At 46.7% G+C, this 15,001-nt stretch overlaps 1 pseudogene; it reads left to right on the plus strand.

Annotated features, from left to right (window-relative positions):
* Positions 1–9,888: 9,888 nt before the first annotated feature.
* On the plus strand, positions 9,889–11,248 carry LOC149352720 (adult-specific rigid cuticular protein 15.7 pseudogene; annotated as a pseudogene).
* The last annotated feature ends 3,753 nt before the right edge of the window (positions 11,249–15,001 follow it).

The following is a 15,001-nucleotide window of genomic DNA, read 5'->3' on the forward strand; positions in this document are numbered from 1 at the left end:
CTCGATCGAACCCCGCACCTTCCGCGTATGCGTCACGCTGCGGTAAATTTGGGAAAAAAAGTGTATCCAGTAACCGTGAGTAGCATATAGCGTTACAGTGATTTTAAATTGTGGAAGAGGGTAAGTTTAAAAGCATAAGGACTCCTAACGTGCAGGTCGCCAAAATTGTCTTTCCCACTGCAAGGTCCAAGCAGCATCGACCTTCGTCATGCACCATGCTTTGTGTCATCAACATTGCGTCCTTTTAGCTCATAATTTCGATATCGAGCTAATGGCTTCGCAGCTCGAGATTTTCGTCGGTGCCCGATACCCGGTGCCTCGGTGCGTTTGGGTGATACTTGAATCACAAAGCCCGTGTGCGACCTCAGCTTACGAAAAACTCTCGCTCAAGCCCTGCTGCTATTCTTGAGAGCGGAGTAGCATTTCCCCTCTCTCAACTCCTTTGGTCTTTTCGCATTCTGTCAGGGCCCCAGGTTTCACGCGATTTCTTGAAAGAGCACGCAAATCCGCAATTTTTCGTGAAATTGTGCGTTTGCAGCACGGATTCTTTCTTATGTTTATTTTGTTTCGGACATTAGTTGTAGCTAGATAGCGATAGGAATGAAACTGATGTAGCGGTCTGTCCTGTTATAGCTAGAATATGGTTAGAAACGAAATTTAGCTGCTGTCTGTAGATACACCCGCTCTTAGCATCCGTTCGATAAATCGAGCCCGTGAAATTTGGTCGTGGTGGCGACAACCCATCCGGCCCCCTTTTATCGGAGCACTCCCGGTTCTGCCCCCTTTCGCGGGCAAACTTTGACAACAATGCCATAAAGTCTTTAATTTAGACTAGCAACAACTTCAGGGCTGGGTGCTAGGTCTTGTGGGGTCGGGCCCTTTGAGAACCAAAGTGAGAGGGAAGGCGTGCCGACCTTTCGCGTGCTGCCTCTCTCTCGCGAGCGCGGTCACTGAAGCTTTGTCAGAGGCTTCATTCAGTAGCAATGGTAACGATGCGTCCGACAAGTGTCATTCTGTGAGTGCAGAGGACAAGTACCGCCTGATGGCTCAATTATAAAGTACTCCATCTTCAATATTAGCGAACGTTACGCTCACGGCCAGAATAATAAGACGCGCGTTTCGGTGTTCTCTCGCGTTCCCTAGAGGAAATGGGAAGTTAAGAAGAACTTCTGGGAAGGTTCGAAGCGTTTATGCGCACGCTCACAAGTGGCCTGCGTAAATATCGAACGACACACTGTGTTTTATACGGCAGGAAAGAGAGGAGTTTAATCGTCGAAGTGTGCTCCGTATTATCCTGGCCACTACTGCACGCGTGGACATTGCAAGGCAGGCTTGAACAAAAAAAAAAATGTCATATTTTTCTCTTATTCTGCTACCTGCCGAATTGCGTGGGTTGTTTAATTTTCATTCAAGGGATTTAAAAATTTTCGCCTAAAAAGTTTAGGGGATCTAGATGTGCTCATCCGAATATGTTTTACTGCATTCCTCTTTTCGAAATCGGAATGCCATTAAATTACAGTTACATCAGCTTGAGTTTAAGCCCTACAATGGAAAGGTGTAGCAAAACGCCACCCAGGCTCATAAGCCCGACGCACGCAAGAAGCTATTGTGCCTTCAGTAGCAGCAACGATAGCGGTATAGGTTGCACTAGGCTAGAACGCACTAAAAGCCCGAAGTGTAATCGATGTTCGAATGTCAACGATCTCTTTTTTTATTTTGTCCAGCTTGAAAATGCTTGTCACATCACTGTGGCCAGCAAATAAGTGAGGAATGTGCACCCGGTGATGAGGAAAAAGACGCGTGGTCGCCGAAGTTTCCCTTAACCAAGAAGATCATTTAAAATGGATGCTGCCCATTGACCACAGCCTCTTGCCGCTTGGAGCTGTCAGCTCCAATTTAACTGCTCTTCCTGTAGTTTATTCAGGAACCATCGATACATTGCCCGTTCAAAAATGAAAAAAAAAATCCGACCACCTTCATCGCAGTCTGCATAAGGAAACAGCAAACAAAACACGTAGTCTGCTAGGGTGCAGCGTGGTTGTAACTGCCGCCATCCGCCATGCCTTCGCATTTTGTTGTTGTGCCAATATTGTATGGCACCCAGCCATGATAAGGGATTGGCCAGGGTTTGGCGTGCAGCCCCCAAAGGATGCATGCCTGCGCAGACGGCGGCACGCACCTTTGTCCTCTTTCTTCTGCCCACACGGCCGGAGCTCTCAGCCGAGAGCCGCCCAGCAAGTACAAAGACAAGCGCCGCAGTAAAAATCTAAATAGGGTAACACAATCCTCTTTAGGCGGCGCTTAGGCCTATGTCTTCACCTTTTTTATTGCCAGTGAATTTCTTCATGGTTTCTAAACACTCAACGTGCAGCTCCGGAGCCGCCGCATACGCCATCATTCATTTGGCGTGCACCGCTGCCACGCGCTGGGTGGGAACGCGCACAGAGGGAGCCGATATGGTTACAGGAAGTAAGGGGTGGAGACTGGAAATGAACGAACCAGAAATGAGTTAGGTAAGAAAGAAAATGCGCTGGCACGCCCTGCCGGCCGCACGCAAAGCGCCACGTGAGAAAAATAGGGCCAGCGTGAGCGCGCTAAGTGGAGCTTCCGTCCGGGCGCGTCTAACCAGTAGCCGAAACGCTTTTCGGCAGGAGGCTTCGAGCTCGCGCCAAACACAGGCCTATTACAACGTAACGTTGTGAGGGTGATGTGTAAGATGCAGCTTTTAGAAAGGGCTGCCAGAATAGTGGTTGCTTGATAGCTGAGACTTTTTCGTTAATGTGCCACATTTGCTGGGCACGTGAAACTAAGGCAACGCGTAAGGAACCATGACGCTCACATTTCGCTAGCCTTACTAAATGAAAAGAACAACAAAAGATAGAACAGTAAGCAGCCTACTGAATCCAAGCCAAGGTGTAAAAAAAAAAGAAAACAAAGCGTGATTTCCTGCATTCCGCGTTAGCGTGCCCTAACAAAACTGTTCCTTGTTTTAAATACGGCGCGGGTATGCGTTCGCGTTCGTACATTTCAACGTTTGGCCTAGTCTCGTTTCGTGAAAATGGCTGAAATTATAAATAAAAAAATTTTAAAGTAGAGGCGAATTTAGTTTTCCGCAAGTATGAAGGCAGCCACCTGCTTGAAGAACCAGATGACATTGATATCAATGCCTTTACTAAAAGTGAATAACAGTATAAACAAGGATTTGGATGATAGCTCGATGCGCACATAATTTATTGCAAAAGAGGTTGCGATGCAGCGTACTTCAAGGATAGAAAAGAGAATAAAAGCAAATTTAGCTGCGCCTTCTTTGTTTTGTGCAATCAAGATTAACAAAAGTTAAGTACCTAGAAATACAGATGTAAAAAAGTCTTACAAAAACGATAAAATAAAACTTAAAAAGCTGGCAATATAACACAAGCAAAATGCAACTGACGTATCCTCACGCGAAGTTGGAGATAAGAGAAATATTAATAAATAATATCTGGTGAATACAAAATTTAACATTTCATTCCGCTGCCCTCATGTGGCTGTTGCTCCATGTAGGCTTCTGTACGGTGTCGAAATTCAGGAATACTAAACATAAAAAAAGTCCGGTACGACAGTAAGGGTATTATTCGCATATGTTTGTAGCGCTGCCGCCTTTCATCCTTCTGGTCGTGAAACCTATGTGTTTCCTGCAGAGCGCGTCGTAACCTATTTCTTAGTCATATCGCCGTTTCTCATCTTCTTCCGCTGGCCGACCATCATCTTCAATCGTTCTGGCCTCTATCGAGCATATGCTAACTATGTTTGATGAGAGCAGTGGAAGGCAATTATTGTGTGCCAGATTGAAGGGTGCTCAAACAATGCTTCTGCGTACGCTTTCTATTTTAGGCTGCGCTATTGGCATCATTTCGGAAAAAGAGAAAGGTACTTAGTATCTGTGGCTCATGAAACCACGAGCGGCTTTCACAGAACAAGAAATCCATACTTTCTCTGGTCGACCGCAAGACCGCTGTCAGGACGCTACGGTAATTGGAGAGCAAGGCTAAGTTTGAAACTGGTCTTCTTTTATGTTTTTTTTTCTTCTGAGACGCACCTCGATTTCAAAGCGCTCTATGTACAACTGCGGATGCTCTGGCAGAATTAATGCAACGAACTTTAGAAAACAGTAAACTACTTTGCGACTGTATGTAGAAATGCGCAATAATTTTTTCTCAATCTGTTTTTTTTTTTCTTTTTAATATACGTCGACTAGTTTACCTGCATATCGTCAGGTGCAATTCAAGCGTCGATTTCAATTTCTGTTGTGGCAGTTGACCATGAAATTGCCAAGAAGCTTTTTTTTTCTATGAAAATATTTTTCCGCTAAGCTGCAACGCAGATCTTTGACCCTGTCACGATCGCATCACAGCGGTCCTTAGAGGAGTAGTGCGCTTTGCACTGCTACCTGTGTAAGGGAAGATCCAGTCACTCGACGTACTGCAGTACTGGGTACTGGGTAGCGCTTCGCGAACGTCTCCGCGAACGCGATTGAAAGCGATGACTACGTGAGCATCTAGAGTTGCGAGCCCGTGAGGGGGAGCGGAAGCGTCAACGGCATCAAGATCACGAAGTTGGCGCCCAGCCGTGAAGCCGCGAACCCCTCGGACGCAAGAGACAGGCGAACCACGGCGGTGCCACTTTCTCGTTTCAGAATCAGTGCAGCGCCGAGCCGTTTGGTTTTGCGCCCTCGGTCAGCGGCAGACTCTCAAGGGGGCTGTGAATTCATTTGTAGCTGCACAATTAACCGCCTCATTCCGCAGTGACGTCACAGGCAGGCGGGGTTGAGAGGTCAGCTAGCGCTGCGATTTGCACCATTTTTGATGGTCGCCTGGTAATTTTCATGACCTCTGAGGTTGGCTAGCGAGTGCGTGAGACCCACATACGCTTGCAACCGTCGCTTCGCAGTTGAAGCTTCTGTTTCATAGCCACAGAAAGTTGTGCCTGGATTTAGTGTGTGGGAAGATGCTTGAAAAGGTGATTAGTGAGGCAGTTATAACGTTTTGTTTCCGATTTTCTTTAGCGATAAACGCGGAGCGGCACTTTCTTTTTTTTTTAGAGTTAGGCGTGGAGTGAAAGGCCACAAGCAGCCTAATCCGGAGGAGGGGCGAAAGGCTAATGCGGTTCACTCATTACAAACATCGCAATAATAAAGTCCAAGAAACTTGCTTTGACTTCCCCAAGTATTTAGGAAAATCTCTCACAGTACAGCAATTTCAAGCAGGGCTCCGGGTAATTAGAGATTTCAATTGTGGCAGAAGGCCCTAGCACCAAGCTTGACGGAAGTCGACGACGACCGAATCAGCACCAGCATCGACCGTCATGACAACTGTGGGGCCACATGCTAGCGCGGATGTCTCGAACAATGTGCACGTAAGGGCTTTTAACAAAGGACGTGTTTCAATCAATCAGTCATAATTACTTCAAGTTCATACAGAAATATAAGCATACCCTTGAGTTAGGCTGCAAAGAAACTTAGTCTGAAGCTGAAATTGAAGCTGACACTGATGTTTCACTGTGAAAGTAAATATGCCCGAGATTCAACGTAATAATAAAAGGTGAGTTGTTTTTGTTTTGTTAGAAATGAGCAAAATTCAGCAACATAAATTAAGTGAAATTATATTGTATTGACGAGCACATTCATCCATCGTTACTTTGGAAAAGATATCATAACGAAAGTTGCCCCGTAACGTCCAGAAAAAACTACGTGCAAACCTTATTTCAAATCAAAAATTAGCCAGATCCTGCTGATGCACGGATCAGAACGACTTGAGACCCATAGTTTGAACTTTTTCGAGTTTTGTTTCATTTATTTCTTCTCCAGCGCTACATTACGATTGACTGCGCAGGAGATGAAGAGATCGGCGGAAATATGAGCCCAAAAGACGAAAATAACGAATTAATCATAAGCCCTGTCACCAAGAAAACAAGGATGCGCCTCCGCTAAATTAAACTTTAAAGTGTTTATAAGGGCTAGTTGGTATTTACTTCCTGAAATTCATTATTACTAGACCTCGCCGACATGAAACGACAGGAAAAGCGGTTCTTCTGTCGTTTTGTACCCTGTCCACGTAGTAATAATGAATTTAGAACACTACAGGGAAGTAGAATGGGGTGCCGCCGCGGTGGCTCAGCGGTTATGGTGCTCGGCTGCTGACCCGAAAGACGCGGGTTCGATCCCGGCCGCGGCGGCTGGAATTTCTTTGGAGGAGAAATTCTAGAGGCCCGTGTACTGTGCGATGTCAGTGCACGTTAAAGAACCCCAGGTGGTCTAAATTTCCGGAGCCCTCCACTACGGCGTCTCTCATAGCCTTAGTCGCTTTGGGACGTTAAACCCCATAAACTAAACTAACTAAGTAGAATGAGTTCTAATCTCATACATTTTAGCTAGTTTACTTACCTGCCGCCGAAGCGGGAGCAGAAGAAAAGAAAGCTGCTTCTATCTGAAGCCTGCTTTTCACATTTACTCGCTTGGGTTGGTGAAGCACAGCACTGCCCCGACTGCACCCACTGAATCGTCTAATTCTTTTTCTGTTCAGTTCACACCATATTCATTTTCAAGCGTTGTTTTCATGATAGGAGCTTGAATTACTACAATGGAAATAAGGATTTCGGAAGAAAACTGGGTGAAATATATAGCTTCGCCTCAAAAGCAGCCAAATCAAAGTTTGCATGCCGATACTGACCAAATTATTTGCCTAATTTTTCAGTACAGTGGCCGAGTTGCTCTAACTTACATGTAAAAATATCATATTACACCTTGGATAGCGCTACGGTTTGTGCGGATAAGAATCTTTCTCAGTTCCTGTTTAGGCGGGCTTGGCTCATTTGAAGAATAAAAAGAACTCTTCGTATAACTGTACTGTCGCAAGCGATGCGCGTCTTTTCAAACGCAAGCGACAAAGCCCTCGCAGCATGCGCAGCGTCTCATGACTGGGCCGGCAGACGCCACCACTGCACTATGTGTCGCTCATTTCAAAGAAGCAAGAAAAAGGGTTGTTGACACATCCACAATAGAATCCTCATTTCCAATCTAGTGAGCTGACGTGCTTTCAAGGGTGGGAGAATTCGACGTAACCTTAGCTTTTGTAAGAACTACCAACTCTTGCAAGTCGGTTACACTAAAGCTGATGTATTAGGGCGTTCTAAATTCCAACATTCGGTGTAAAAGTTGATAAGCGTCTCTTCAAATCCGCGCAGTTGTCAAAGAATCACTAATACATAAAGTGCACGTAGAACACGTTTATTATTCTTTTTTTGGCCTGCATCTTCCAATCTATTCTTCTTGCTTACTTTACAGACCGGTTGTGTGTTTTGTTTGTCATTTACCTCTGACTGCTAGTGTGCGTCTGATACTGTTTTTACTTTGGTACACCTGAGTTTTCGTTTAAGCTATGTGTTTGCCTCTATGTGTAAACATAAAACACAAGACTTTATTTGCTTCTTGGGTTCGGCGGGGCGAACGAGAGACCAAGAGCGGAGGTCGTGCATTGAGGCAAGATTATTTGCATGTCGAGCAGCAAACTCACTCATGGCTCTGACGCAGCTCCGCAGTCGCAAGGCGCTCTCAGCTTCAGCCTTGCCCATAAAGGTCACCTATGGGAATCTTGTCGATATTTTTCTTTCCTGTTTCACACGGTTTCAGAGCAAGTCAACCGCGAGATCCGAACCCAATGAAAGCACCTCCGCCGAAGCAAAAGACCACAGGAAACCGGCTTCCGAGAGCAGGCGACTGAATGACGGCGTGTACGGCATGGAGACGAGAAACGTGTGTGCGAGCTCTGAGACACGAAATGCAGCATTCCGGGGAAAATGCCCGCTAGCCTAGGGAGACTTTCTTGGCGAGTGAACAACGGCAACCAGTAAGGGGCAGGTTGGCCGAGACTTATAAAACCAGACAGACCGTAGCCGCTAAAGTCAGTTGCAAGAGCCCCTGGACTGTGGAAACATGCTCACTCAGGTAACCACGCCCGTGCCGTACAACTCTGGGGCGGACCCTAGGATATGGCTTCAAGCAGCGATTACCTCTCCCGCCGCCCCACTCTTGGTTCTTCTATCTGTAGAAATCAGCCCAGGGATTGCAACATAAAGCTTAATGACAGAGTTAGCTTCGCGGGCAGAGGACGCATTCAAGATTTAATTAAGGAACTAACGCAGCTGACTAGGAAAGCTTATTTGCTAAGAGAAATTTTAGCACAACGTCGAAGAGGAAAGTTTTCTGTGAGAAGGCCCCTTTATTGGCATTTTTACTTCCCCCGTTCAGTGAAATAAGGCAATGCGTTTTAATAAATTTTACTGAGAACATAGTTAATTTTCCGTGAGCTTTGATTCCTCGTAAATAATAGTGGCGGAGCGTAAAAATTATACTATACCGTCATGAAGGACACCATTGGTCAATTCTTTCTTTTATGATGTCTGCATATCCCACAATGTTTTAACTTGGAGCTAACTGCAACAACAGATCATTAACAAGAATTTTTTTACGTTCTTCTGTGTCCTAGATATCTGTTGAGTATAACTTCCACTGCCCATGAAGTTTCAGTCAGCGATTGACAACGAAGCTTACATGCCCGTTATCGCGAAAGCATTTCTATTGAATAGATATAATCCTGAGTAACTGCCAGCTTACTAATTAACTGATGAGCGTGCGCCCGCGCATTCTTAGTGGCCGGCAGCCATGCTAATAGTTGTAGGTATTGCTCCACATGTACGCTCGCCAGACGACAAGGCGGTATACGAAGTAAACTCGGCAGCAACTTTTTTCGTTTCACGCTAACAGGGGTGCTTGCAGTAGAGGAAGGAAATGTGTGCCAAAAGGAGGGAAACAGAAAGCGTCAAAAGGGACTAGGACGCGACCAAGGTGTGGACCAAAGGGTCAAGGTTCAAAACTACTTATGCGCTGTTCTTTCCTGGTCAACGCTTTGTGTATAGGGGGTGTTTCAATGCCTCCCTGGACATCGTGACTGGCCAGCACTCGTGCGGCGGCCGATCAAGCGCCGCTCTTATGTCGTAGAAGCTTAGTGAACATGGTGCCAAATTTGTACAAATGATATGTGACGGCACAGGATAGGACGGCACACGGTTACGTCCGAATAGCGAAAGATTATGCCTTCATAGAAATGAAGTGACATATTAATGGGCCCAATTTTGTCCTTGAACCTGCAGAGCGACAAAATCTGACTGCCTTCAGACAAGCAGCTAGAGCAAGAAGAGCACGATTTGCCACTTGCCTCACCAATTAGTTCTGGGGGCGACTGATTGGGTTCAACGGCGCATTTTGGGCCCAGGCTGAGAACGCGAGTCACTTTGTCCGGCAGCACCACGTTTCTGAGCGTGTGCATCTTGTTGAATCTGCAGCGCTGTTTCGGTGTGTTGGCTCGTAGGCATCAGAGTTCGTACTGCCATAGGGCTTCTACAGTACTGTGAGCAAGAGCAGAAAGCTCACGCCACTTCATCTTCATTCTTGGGGAGCTGTCGAGGCGGTGAAGCTGCACGTAGAGTTTCGCGGTATAAACGTGCTTGTCGTTGCCACTCGGAACGAATGATCTTCATTAGTCTTGTACCATGGTGAAGAGATGGTTGAAAACCTCCCAGGAGAGCCTTGTGTCGCCCTATCTTGCTGAGTCCGTGTCTTAAGGGTGTGCTGTTTTTTTATTTTTTATTTTTTTCCAAATATGAACTACCAACTAGCCCGCTCGACCACCCTTGCATGTGCACGTTCTGTTTTTTCAAGTTGTGTAGGGCAGCTCCTGTCAGCTTTAATTTGAAAGCCGGGCGTTTGCTCGAATAGATATTTTCTTTGTCACGGGGGAAGTGATGACGCTTCACGAGCCCTGAACTTCGTTGTCGGCGTCACTCTTGGGGCTGATGCAGGTTGTCGTTTTCCTCGGCGTCGCATCCGTCGCTTTAGGAGGCTACGCGGGAGGACACCATGGCGGATCTAGCAGAACATACAGGAAGCAAGACGTAAGTGCGGTCGTCGTAAAGAGAGGCTCGTTTGCCTAAAATACCTCGCTTTCCTCGTTACTATGCACTTAAACTTACAACTTTCACCATTGCCTCCCGCGTTTCTCGTAGACAGGGAACTTTTTCATCTTAAGATCACCTTCGGCTGTGCAGGCCTGGCAACAGCCCTTCCTTGTTTCTTAGGGTCGATGTGTCTCTTCTAGCGAGGTTATTGAATTCGATTCTGTGTGCTGCCGATAAATAACTTTTACTTTAAAGACTCCCGCAAATTCGACATATTCTTACTTCACCTAGACAGTATGCTTGACAACTCGTATCGCCCCTGGTTTTGCGATGACATGCAATTGGATAATACATAAAAACATAAGACTCGGAATATCTACGTCAAAAAATTGCCTAGATCATGAAAGCTGTCTATTTCGGACTACACGAGGAATTTCAGTAGACTGACTGTGAATTTTGTCCTCATAAGCAATAATAAAAGTAAGAGCCTGTATCTTTAATTATCGGCTATCGATCTCACCTCGGAATTAGTCGTGAGCAGTGTACAATGAACCGCAGCTGGATACGTAATCTATATTAAGTAGATGACTGTGGCCGCTATGCTACCTGCTGCAGAATACAACTTTGTTTGGATTAAACATGGGAAAAATACACGCTGTCACTTGCAGGAGTGACGTCGTATAATTTTCTAACAGGTGCGTTCGCTTGGCCGTATTAAGCGGAACTGCGCCGACAAAACAACCGGAAGTCACTTAGCGGGAGTTTATTAACCTTGTTCTAAGCAATACTTCCATGAGCGCTTAACAGCCTTTTTAAAGCGTGTGTAATCATTCAGGCGTCATTTTCGTTATATCTACGCTCTGCACCCGCAGTCCTTAGTTTTCGCGCTTATCGTCGCTGTGCCGTCCCTACCTTACATTGCGCTCCTGTCCAGGACTACGGACATTACCGGTTCGGATACGACATCGTCAACGGCTACGGAGCAGTCAACGGCCGCCACGAAGCCGGAAATGCGTACGGCCCCGTGCACGGTTCCTACTACCTGGGAGACATCGACGGCCGCCACCGGCAGGTGCACTACGTGGCCGACAAGCTCGGATTCCGCGCCGTCGTCAAGACCAACGAGCCTGGGACTAAGACCAGCCTCCCCGCCGCTGCACCCTACTTGACCGCCCACGGCAAGGCCGTGCCAGCTTACGGGCACGGCGGATATGGATACGGCGGATACGGATATGGACGACACGGATACTACGGATAAACAATTTACAAGTCGACTGCAAATGGGAAACAAAAATTTTCAACTCATTTCACAGCGAAGTCTGACACGGTGCAGGGAGTGGTTTTTTGAAAGCAGTTGCGATCTGGAATAAAGTATACGGTTTCAATAAATAGGCTGTCGTGCTTATGTAAACCTCTTCTGCTACGGTTGCCTTTCTTGCCCGAATGGATCAAAGTGTAAACAAAGCTATGCTGAGCGTAATGGACTCCTGCAATGTCTCACTGTCGAAGTGTCGTATGATCCACTGCAAGCCAGGAAAAAAAATTGACAATAAATTCAGTGAGAGCTAGCCTAAAGTCTACTCTATAGTATGCCACTCTTGCTTAGGCCTTTGCGGCCTGTAGTAGAAATAAGTAAAAATAAATGAATAATAAATGAATAAAATGTCGTCAGTTTTATCTTCTTTTAAATGTCTGCCCCTTTGCCACCTACCGTAATAACTTCCTTAATGGTAAAGCCCAGGTGTCCACCCACTTTAAGAATAGTACCAATCATCGTATTTGCTCATAACTATACAATTATAACTAGAGGCTGGACATTCGATCCGGTTTTTATTTTGGGAAAATATGGCGGGCTTTTTTTTTTTTTCAGAACAGAGTTTGCATATTTTGTATGATTGGTTTTTCTGTTGACGATACTGACTTCTTTTCGGTCATATAACGTGATATCTCTGTGGGGTCAAATTCACTTATATGCTTATCTCAACCTTTTTACCAGCCCAAGCGTTAGATTTACAGAGTTAATGCATATATGGTCGTATTTAGAGCTCTTCTTGTTCAAGGATATGTTATCGCCATTTCCGAAAGTAACGGAAGTAACGGAAGGAATGATTCAACCTTCAGGTAAGAACGTTAATTGAAATTAGACTTCCTTAAGACGGGATGTCATATTAGCGTTTACATGTTGCCCCGAGGTTGAGCAAGAAGACGACGAGTCATTGCATGGCCTACGGGTTGACTGGCCGGTTGGCATGGCCGGTTAACAGTCCCGGTAGCCAGAACATGACAGTTTTTCGTGACATTTATGCATGGTGTCATCTAAGCGTCCTTAATGCAGTGGAGAAACCTACTTAATAAAGTAACTGGCCTGGGGGGGGGGGGGGGGGGGGGGGGGTACTGACTGAACATCGCTACGCTAGAATACGACGCTTGGCGGAGAGGTACCCCTTTTGCCAAAAGTAACCGAGCAACAGGTTTTTGCTTCTCAAACGTATAACGGAGCATTTACAGGAGCCCTGAAGACCGAACGGTGCCATAATGTAAGGACAAGGTCTCACCTTTCTTTACACAGAATCAGAGCTTAAGGGCTGCCATGAGTGCTTCGCTACGCGGCTAAGAAACAAACCAACCACCTGTGCCGGGTTACTTTTGGCAAAGACTGTACGTGCAGCCTCTCGGTATGCAGAGGCGTGCAAAGTATCGGATCAATGCCTCAAGACGTTCGGCTGCGCTGCTTAATCCAAAGGTACCACTATCTCAACCGCGGCCCTGGTCGGCGTACATGATTAATTTTCTCCTTTGATTGGGTTATTTTTACTCAGTAGCAAGTGGCGTCCATGCCATGAATACTGTCAAAGACTTTCTGCCAGTGACACCCACCAAGACCTCTTCAAGGCACAACACTACGAGCCACCCACTGTGTCCGAGGGAAACGCCTCGGCCTGTTCCAAGAAAAGTTCGGAAGCGCCCATTACTCCCCCATAGGGAAAGCGGTGTCGGTGTGTGGTGGTGATATGAAAGTGAGGGCGGGCGCGCGGAGGGTACGATTGCTCCGTCTATAGCCGGAAAACAGACACTCAGAGATCCCGGAGAAGCTAGCCTCTCGTTTCGACGCTCTCCAGCCAGTGTCTCTTTGGCGTAGTTGTAAATAAATCCTAGTTCGTTGTTTTTTGAAAAGTATTCGATCTCCCTTATGTCATTTAAAAACGAATAAATACGGGCCGTTTTCAGTTAAAACCGAATTTAGGAGACTTAATCGGCATACCTTTTTCGCTTTTCCTTTTCTGTTTAAACCTGAAAGTACAGTCTTTGTCAAAAGTAACCAGGCTGCATGGTTTACTTCTCAGTCATATAGTAAAGCTATTATGCCGGCCCTCAAGCTCTAAATCTCTGTATGGTAAGGAGCATCGAGCATCGAGTTTTGTAACATCATTGTTGATGCTAAATAAATTTGAATTTGAATTTGAACCCCTGCCCTCACCTTCAAAGAAGTTTTTGAACTTTAGGGAAAATGTGAGGGGTCTGCTATACGAATGAGAAGCAAACCATGCGGCCTGGTTACTTTTGATAAAGACTGTACGTCCCCCACTCGTAACGACCACGCAGATGCGCACTCTCTGTGGCTTCGGCAAAGCGCGGACGCTCCTGCCCCGAGCTATGCTACGATTCTTACGAATCAAGTGTTAAGCACCACCAGTGCGAACGGGCGATACCACTATCTCCGAGTTCCCCAGCATTAATCAGCATTGCTAAACGTTGTCAATTTTTGCGCATGAAATGTATGGGCACGGACTTTCACCTTCCATCGGGCAGCGTGCCGAGCTGCCTGGGTTCAATTCGCCTGCGTGACCTGCTTACCTGCATCATCCGTCCGACTACCGCGCCTGACGACGACGAAGGCTGCCCGAGGTGCGAGGCACGAGCTGCGTGCACGGGTGCTCGCATCTCTGGCCCTCCTCCCCTTAGCTTGCATGCTCCCAAGCGTGCAAGCGTATGCTCCCGTAGCACTGGCAGTGAGTTTCCGCAAGTTTGCGTGAATTTACGATTAGTACGTACTGCGATGTCATTCATCCCGGAAAAACCCCTATAGCTATCGCTGTAAAACAACGTTGCATGTGAGATGGTGCAGTTTCTCATTGCATTGTAGTGATATATCACTGAGTAACGAGAGGAGCATGCGAAAGGGCAGGATGCATGTGCGAAAACGAGCACCGAAACTAATCCGGAATCAACGCTCCATTAGCTGGCTTTAGCTCTACTCGCGTTTAACTGCGCATCATTTAGGTTTTCCTGTGTTGCGGCACTGTTATACCTACGTATATTGTTACGGGATAAAACACAGACCGCCACTTTCGTTTTCACCATTACAATATATTCCTACCTTATACCTACGCATACCACACAGAGCTTAAGTTAGAAGAAAAAATGTTGGGCGCTGAGCGTCATAACTAAAACTCTTATACTCACACTGTCTACTATGCAAACCCTATCCCATTCATGGCTCTCGGTGTGCCTCAGTCATCGACTTTTGCAACAAAAACGACGTGCTGTTATTAGAATCACCGCGCTCACCATGACTGGCAAATAAAACGGCGCGTTCGAATAACCAAAAATAGAACAGCCCTGACTTCTCTCTCACTTCAGTGCACCGCTGCAGCCGCCGTCCTCCGAGCTCCTGACAACGCCACGGTTCACCGCTCCACTCGTCGACTGCTTGCAACGCTGCAGCGCGCGGCTCCCGCGTTATATTCGCCGTTGTTCCTGTCCACGCTTTGCCGGAAGGACGAACGATGCATGATCCACATGAACAGCTCCAGCAGCACGCGGAATCCATCCCACGTACAGGGTCGTCCACTCTTAGTTAGAACACGCTAGCGCATGGCCGCACTCTTCAGAGTGCGGCCAGGAGGGGGTGTACCTGGACGTGGTGCTTCGCGTCGTCTCCACTTCACTTCGATGTGCAGCCGTTTCGGACGCAGTGACCCTCCAAAGAGCACGGCCATGCGCTAGCGTG

This window comes from Amblyomma mixtum, chromosome 3 (genome assembly GCF_055824585.1).
Source record: "Amblyomma mixtum isolate Tamu chromosome 3, ASM5582458v1, whole genome shotgun sequence".
In the NCBI taxonomy this organism is placed as follows: Eukaryota; Metazoa; Arthropoda; class Arachnida; order Ixodida; family Ixodidae; genus Amblyomma; species Amblyomma mixtum.